This window comes from Pundamilia nyererei, unplaced genomic scaffold (assembly GCF_000239375.1).
Source record: "Pundamilia nyererei isolate P.nyererei 1_Seehausen unplaced genomic scaffold, PunNye1.0 scaffold00052, whole genome shotgun sequence".
Taxonomy (NCBI): Eukaryota; Metazoa; Chordata; class Actinopteri; order Cichliformes; family Cichlidae; genus Pundamilia; species Pundamilia nyererei.
In genome coordinates, this window is record NW_005187453.1 from 2,915,787 (window position 1) to 2,923,378 (window position 7,592).

At 40.4% G+C, this 7,592-nt stretch overlaps 1 protein-coding gene across 1 annotated transcript in view; it reads left to right on the forward strand.

Moving 5' to 3' along the window:
- Positions 1-1,320: 1,320 nt before the first annotated feature.
- Positions 1,321-7,592, forward strand: part of dcn (decorin) — a 21,026-nt gene continuing 14,754 nt past the window's right edge. Inside the window, exon 1 of the mRNA XM_005733492.1 lies at positions 1,321-1,509. The gene's annotated coding sequence lies outside the window, so the exon portion shown is untranslated. The remainder of the gene's footprint in view (positions 1,510-7,592) is intronic.

Here is a 7,592-nt window from a genome sequence, read left to right on the forward strand (position 1 = left end):
ACGTTTGGATACTAAAACCAATATTTCAGTGGTTTAGGTGTAGTCAGCAGATATCAAGGCCAAGACTTCACCTTCAGCTGACCATTCTTTGCTTATTAAAACAATCTGAGAAGCTCAGACCACAGCTTTCGGGTCATTTGGGAAATGTTATATTTCTTTACAGTGATTATTATTGACTTTGTAACAATTACCCTTCTTATGGTTTTTCCCTTGCAATGATATTAAGTACTTATTGACTAAATGGTAAATGGACTGGTACTTATGTAAGGCCTTCTGACTAAGTTTGAGCACTCAAAGTCTTACTGCAACGTATCTCATTATTACAATGGTTTTATTTATGTCTAAGTGCTTTGTCTAACTTTCACACGTTCACACTTTGATGGCGTGCATTGGGGGCAGCTCGGTATTCAGTATCTTGCTCGGGGGACACTTCGACATGTGGACTGGAGGATACTGATCCACTACCTGGGACACAGTCGCTCCTGAAAGAGTGAAATAGTTCAATATCTACTGGTTGGATTTTGTACAGACATTTGGGTTTCGTTGCTAGATAAATGAAAGCTAATATGTCCTTTACCTCAGTCTTTCCCCATCCATAACCACAGCAATAGGTGGGCTGCTGTGGTAATTTTTTAAAATAACACTATATGAGTTTCAGGGTATTTTTTTCTTTTTAATAAAAATATATTTTAAAAATGTAATGTTTTTTTTCTCCAAGGACTAAGATTGGAGGGCTCCTCCTCTATTTTTGTCTGGTAAAGCCCAACACACCCTGATTCATGACGGCAGCCTAAACAAACCTCATTAAGATTTGGGCAATGGGGTTAAAAAGGAGAAAGAGGTTTGTGTGTGTGTGTGTGTGTGTGTGTGTGTGTGTGTGTGTGTGTGTGTGTGTGTGTGTGTGTGTTTTTCCTGGAGGTAGTCAGTGGAGTTTGAATGAGAATGAATGACAGAGCGTGAAAGAGAGAGAAAAAGAGTTTGTGTGCAGTGTTCTCTGCTGAGCTCCACAGAGGACCTATCATTACCAGATGTCTCAGTAGTTTGCTTCCAGACGAATCCCTGCTCACCGCCTTTAATTCGACTCTGCCTCTTTCTCTTTCTATCTTCCCTTCTTTCTTCTTTTCTGTCTACTCGCCCTCTTTTTCTCTCTCCTTTTTTTCCTTCCTCCCTTCTCCATTCCCAGCTGTTTTTGGAGCACACGAGCACGAAGGAAGTTCTCCACCAATTGTTTCGGTCCTGAGAGGAGCTCCGCAGTTGGACCCCTCCCCCTTTCTGTCTCACTCCCCTTTCCCTCCTGCTACTCTTTTCCTCTCTCACCCTCTCTCTCTCTCTCTCCCCTCCCCTTGTTGTGACAGAGCACACCTGCTTGATCTTGGCTGCATGTGCTCCGAGTCCAATTACCCCATAGGCCCTCTCAGCCACTTCACAGTCTCATCCCCCTGCTCGACTGGATTTTGGGAGTCAAGCTCATCTCAACCACTCTCTTTGCCTAGCTTCCACTGAGAACAGGTAGGTTAATCTTTTAACTCTGATAAAGGATGAAAATCTGAGAATGAATGAGTGATCTTAGCTCAAGAACAACAACTTGGGCTTGACTGTGAACAGATTTGTTTAGTTTGAGAATAGTTTTGAGATAACGCTTCAGATTTTTGTATCATTTAATGTCTTTCTTACACATATAGGGATGAATTAGGAACATCTCTTTGTCCATTATATAAAACTGACATTATTTGCTGACGATGTTATTTTCTAAACATGTGTCTACATGTGAGGCAAAGTGGGTTTAAGTGTGCCTCCTTTCATACTTAATTTTGCATCTGTGTGCATGTGTGTGTTGTATATATTCCCGATTTGTTGCCAAGCCTTGTTCCCACAGCACTCTTGGCTTTGTGATGAGACTTTAATCATTCCCAGTCCAATCTCCATACAGCTCTGAAAGCAGCGACTAGGGAAGGGGGTGTGGTAGTGCTGTTGATACCAGTACCTCGCTCGTCTGCCAAAAAAGTATTATTTTTTTCCCCGTATTTGATCTCCAAAGTATCCACCAGTGAGGACTGTGTGAAGTTCTCTCACTTTACAGTTTTAACTTGCATTTCTAATTTGTTGGTTTTTATGGCAGCTGACCAGAGAAGTGTTTGGCCACTTGTTTGTTGACTGTTTAGATGTAACCCATATGTCAGGGGATTATTCAAATGTGTTGTATTTTTACATGGCAATAGAATCAGATTTGCAATGCTTATGGAAGGGTTTAAGAGAGGAAAAGGGAGAAAACTTGGACTTTCTTTCTCCTTAACTTGGTTAATTCTTTTTGTCATTATTTGCTAACGTCAGTGGAAAAGATTCTGATTTGTTGCATTCATTTTTCCCTCTCCCTCTCTCTTTCTCTCTTTGTTTAGCTTTCTTTTTCTCTCTTTTTTTCCTTTCCCTGTGGCGTATTGGCCAGTCTACAAGTAAATGAGTGGAGAAAAAAAGTTGAAACGACAACAATGAGGATTTCTTTGTGTTTATTCAGCCCATTACTGCATGTCAAGATGTTGATTGGAAAGGTTGTTGCTGGTACTTCTCACACTTTCCATTTCAGTGACTCATTTCAGGCCATTTTAACCCCAATCCCTTATCTGTCTGCTCAGTGAACCTGTTTCCTTTCAGTACATACCTCCTCTGTCCGCCGTGGCATTTGCAACTGTGTTTTCACAGAAGCAGAGCAGCGCCCAAATTGCTAGGGGCAACTTAAAGTGAGAAGAGGAGATGAAAAAGGAGGAGATGAAAAAAACCCTCTACCTGGCAACACACAGCACCATTAATCCTGTAATGGTACAGCTTCCTCTATCAAAGAGGTCTGAAGACTTCCCGGCAAGCCACCACACAACTCTGAGCTAACTCATTACATCCTTTCTTTGCCAGCAGGGAAAAAAACTTAATAAGGCTCAGCTGCACTGAATGACACTGAATGGAATGGAGTAAAACTGGGGAAAACTTAGAAACAACACAGAAAGAAAAATGTCACTTAGAATAGAATCGAAGCCAAAAAGAGGCATACACATTGTGCTAAAATACACCCAGAGCAATAAAAGTACTCCTCCAGATCATAGTTTCTTGGGCTAAGCAGCTGTTTAATGTTTGAACCAGAAACCAGAAATACCAGATTTTAAACTAAAGGCATTTTTTTCCATTTGGAATTCAATTGTTTGGGTCAAAAAAGGAAAAGAACAATGGAACTTGAATGGACATCAGCCTTGAAGTATTTTCCCCCTGTGTGTGTTGGAATACCAGAAAGTTCCATATGTCAGTCCTTCGGGCCAAAGTTAAGGGGTCAGACAGAGAAAGAAAATACCAAAAGCTATGAGAGAAAGGCTTGGGAAGGAAGGAAGAGAGCACAAAATGGGAGGAGGAGATGGAAAGAGAAGAAAGGTGGAGGAGGTTGGGCAGTTTGTCCACGTCTGTACAGCACAGACGTTTGATAATGGGACTGAGGCTGATGGCAGGTTGACAGCTCTTCACATGGAACAGCTGAAATGTGGTTTAACCACTCACTGGCTTTCTCATACTTTGATTCCAAACACCAGGCAAGGTTTTAAGACCCAAGAAGTTCTTTCAGTTATATTTTTTAGTCTGAAACTTTTAGTTTCTCTATGAAGAAACTACTTTCAATCATAGTGGTGAAAAACCCTTGGGTTTTTCTTGGAGCCTAAAACATCCCATCATGCAGATATACACGGAAGGAAAGACTGATTTGGCTTTACTCATATTAATTTTAGAGAACTCGTTGGCACTGACATTGTTTGTTGGCAGTGTTTGTGCATATTTTCAGATGTTCATGTTCTCCCTCACAAAATCCCCCAAGTATGTATCAGAAATTCGTTGACTGTAACGACCACTGACTTGTTGGTTAACTGCTGAATTAAAAGTTCTCAGTAATTTTATCATAGTCATCAATCAAGCATACGTGTTTGTGCAATCATGTGGGAGGGGGAAACATATTCATTTGCTGATAGGTTAAAGGGGCCACATATGTTTTAAATGTCCTGTGGCCTTGTAAATACCTTCCAGTGATTCATGGCCTGCAGACACTCTGCTAAGTCAGGAGCAGGCCTGTGGAGAGTTAAGAGGAGAGGAGCGAGGTAGCAGACAAGGGTCGAGAGTGGCAGTTAGCGTCTGCTTTATCGTGATTGGTTCATCATGGTTTGATTTGTTCAAATTAAAGCTCTGTGGTGTTTAAAGCTCGAATCTGTTTCTGTTCTGCTGTTGCACTTTGGTCGATCGAAAGTGACGAAGCATAGAAGGGAAAATTGCTTTACTCCCTCTTGCAGGCTCCGTTTCCTGTCTGGGATTCATTAGTAATGCTGAGGCCAGTTTTGGGGGAGAGTGGAGGGAGGGAAGGGAGATGAGACAAAAGTTGAAGACAGGAGAACTGACAAGGATGCCACCGCCACAGGAAATGTCAAACCCTTCCCCCCCTTTTTTTTCATCAGACATGGACTGATGAATCCCAGGTTTCAGATACGTAAGAAAATATTGTTGAATGGTAACCTTATCGATTAAAGCTTTTCACAGCTGCCCGAGCTTTTCACATTGCTATACCTAGTTTGATTCTTTGGCCAGTGCTTTGAGAAGCCTTTAATGATCACTGGAAGCCCTTTAAAAGTCTTTGGAAGTCGTTAAACCGTCAGTTGTCTCAGTGCAGTAAAATACGACAATTAAAAATTGCTACTACATCAGTATCTTGATCCAAGTGTGTTTTAAATCTCAGTATAAAGCCAAACATATTTCTCAAGTTAGGTTCCAATGACTGGCTATATATCACTTCTGCACATGCTAATCTTTGTTTTACTGATGATGACATTTTTTGCAGCACTGTTTCTCAAACATGCATTTGTTTTTAAAGTGCAAGTGTTTGCTTCATAGCTCAATAACAGGAAACCTTTTGTCTAGCAGCTTTTGCAAATTAGTTTCTGTCCACTTTTTGTCAACAAAGAATTTCTCATTGTCACCTTCCAAGCTGGCATACAGCCACACCATCAATAATATTCGTCATGTTCCTCGAATAAAGCCACTCTGACCTGAAAGATCAAACAGGGAGGTTTGGAAGATGGTTTAATGCGGTTACTATTTGTTCACACTTTCATGTGCGTTTAATTTGAAATGTAATTTAGAGATTTTACAAACATTAAATCACTGAAAAAATATATTAAAGTTGGGTTTTTTTGTTTTTATTTTTAATAGAAATAAAAGATGTTTTCTGCATTTTAGGAACAAAATGATAAAATTTTCTAGTGTTATGTTTGTATCTCCAGCTTGGTGGTGTCCTCTGTAAAACTGGAAGTGATGAAGTGAATCACATTTATCCTGTAACAGAAAGTTGTATCTTCTTAGAGGGAATTAGAAATGCACACACTGGTGTGATCTGGGGTTTTGCAGGGTCAAGTCATGTTCCTGCATGCTGTTCAGGGCTGACAGCCCTTCGGGTTGTTTGAGAAGCCATATTTCAGATTTGCAGGCCAATCCTGTAGATGCATCTGAGCAGACTGGTAATTAAGGAAGCAATGCCTGGGGTGCAGCAGGTTGAATTTTAACTTTTTCATTGTGTCTGTGGGTTTTTAGAGTAAACATTAATGCTTACAGAAAGACTTTGGGTGACCAAATTTTTTAGTTACTAGTTACTAGTTTATAAATTTCTACACCTCTTGATCCAAAAACACCTAACTTAATAATGCTAATACCACTTAAAGTTTATTCTGCAGCTATGATTCCAATTTCTTAGTTAACGTCCCAAACAACAATCTCTGTCTGAAAAGCTTTTAGTTTTATTTTTCTTGGGTTTGTTTCAAATAATTTTACTCTCATCATCAGCAACTCCTAAATCTGAATATAACTCATGAAGTAGTAAGCAGTAAGCTTTGTGTTTGCAGTATTGCTGCAGCAGTTAAAGGCTAACAGAGCTCAGTTTGAGATTGCTCTCATCTCGTTCTTCCTTTTGCATGTCTGGCTTCCATTAAAAGATGCTGAAGTGTTTATGGATACCGTCTGACAGATTGATGGCAGGGAAACTGAAATTCTGCACCAGTGAACATGTTCATGTATATCTAGTTGTGTGTTTTTGGCCAGAGGTCAAAGCAGACAGATAAGGTTCAGTAGTCCTTGGTTATGTGTGCCCATTTCTGTTCTGTTCTGTTAAATAAACCTGGTTTTGCTGATTAATTTGAGTTTTCAGCCTCTGAAATGTGCCAGATGTAAGGAGTTTACAATATCAGTAGTTCACTGAAAAGACTGGCAAAGTGGCTTGAAATAGTTAAACTATAATGCTTTAGCAAATGAATTATCATGCAAAACAGGTCCATCCAATTTGACATAGTGTCAACAGCACAACATGATGTTGGTTATAGTTATTTTGGTACCATATGATCTGGCATCCACTGGCTCATAATACTCATAATACTGGCCTACGAGTGCCTTACATCCCAAAATCCAACAAAATTAAAGAACACTGCATTCAGTTTCGTAGACGAGGTTTTTATTGGATTGAATTTTCTGCTTTGATTAGATATGAGAGCCTAACACAGCCAAGATTACGCAGCCCTTGGAAGACTGGAACAACTTGTCCTCTGGATCAGATGTTTGCTGAGACCAGAGCTTTTTCATTCAACACATTCAAGTAAAACAAATGCAACATGTTTTTAAAGCACAGAAAGTTGAATCTGGACATCAAACACATGATCATGTGACACAATTCCAGTTTCTCATTTCCAACCTATAGAATCAGCTGCTTTGTTTTGGGGGGGGGGTTCTGGTTTTTGCACTTCATAGCAAAACAAGGAAAGTTAAGGGGCAGAAACGAACCTATCGAACTTGATTCCCCTCTGAATGGATGTGATTTCAAGCTTGGTCACACTGTATGCAAGCACTGTAACCGCTGGACTGAAGCTGTACAGTGTGTCAAATCGGTGGCTGTTTTTTGGACAGAGACTATAATTACTGCTCATGTTGAGAGTCACTTTGAGCCGTGATCACCATGACCCGACACAACCTTAACCAGGATTTGCACTACGTCAGCACTCACTTTCACTCCCATTCTCACAAACACGCTCTAAAAAGCTTACAAAATAGTTTAAGCAACAAATCTAGTATTTTCATTGTGACATGCCTAATAATAGAATAGAAAAAGTACTACAGTACAAAAAAACAACACAGGCACCTGTGTTAACACACATTAAAACAAACGTTTTGTTTCATCCACACTTGAGAAGACCTTAACATGAACCCAGTCACACAAACCCCAATAAAATAAACATATGGGCCACTAACATCCTATGTGTGCTCAGAGGCCATATAAGCAACCTCGGAGTCGCTTTTAACCCTGGCCAGCTGATGGTTTTTGTTAAGTTTCATCATCCTGGTCATGATGCTCAGGTCAAGGTCGGCTGCAGACCAGCAGCTCCAAAATTGTTTGTTAGCAGCTGTGGCTCAAAAGCGCCCTTCAATTATTGTGGCACCACGAGGGAAGGAGGAACGTTTGGCTTTAAGGTTGACAAGCAGATTGCTGGGTCTTTGAGACTCTGCATGCATGTGTGTGTGTGTGTGTGTGTGTGTGTGTG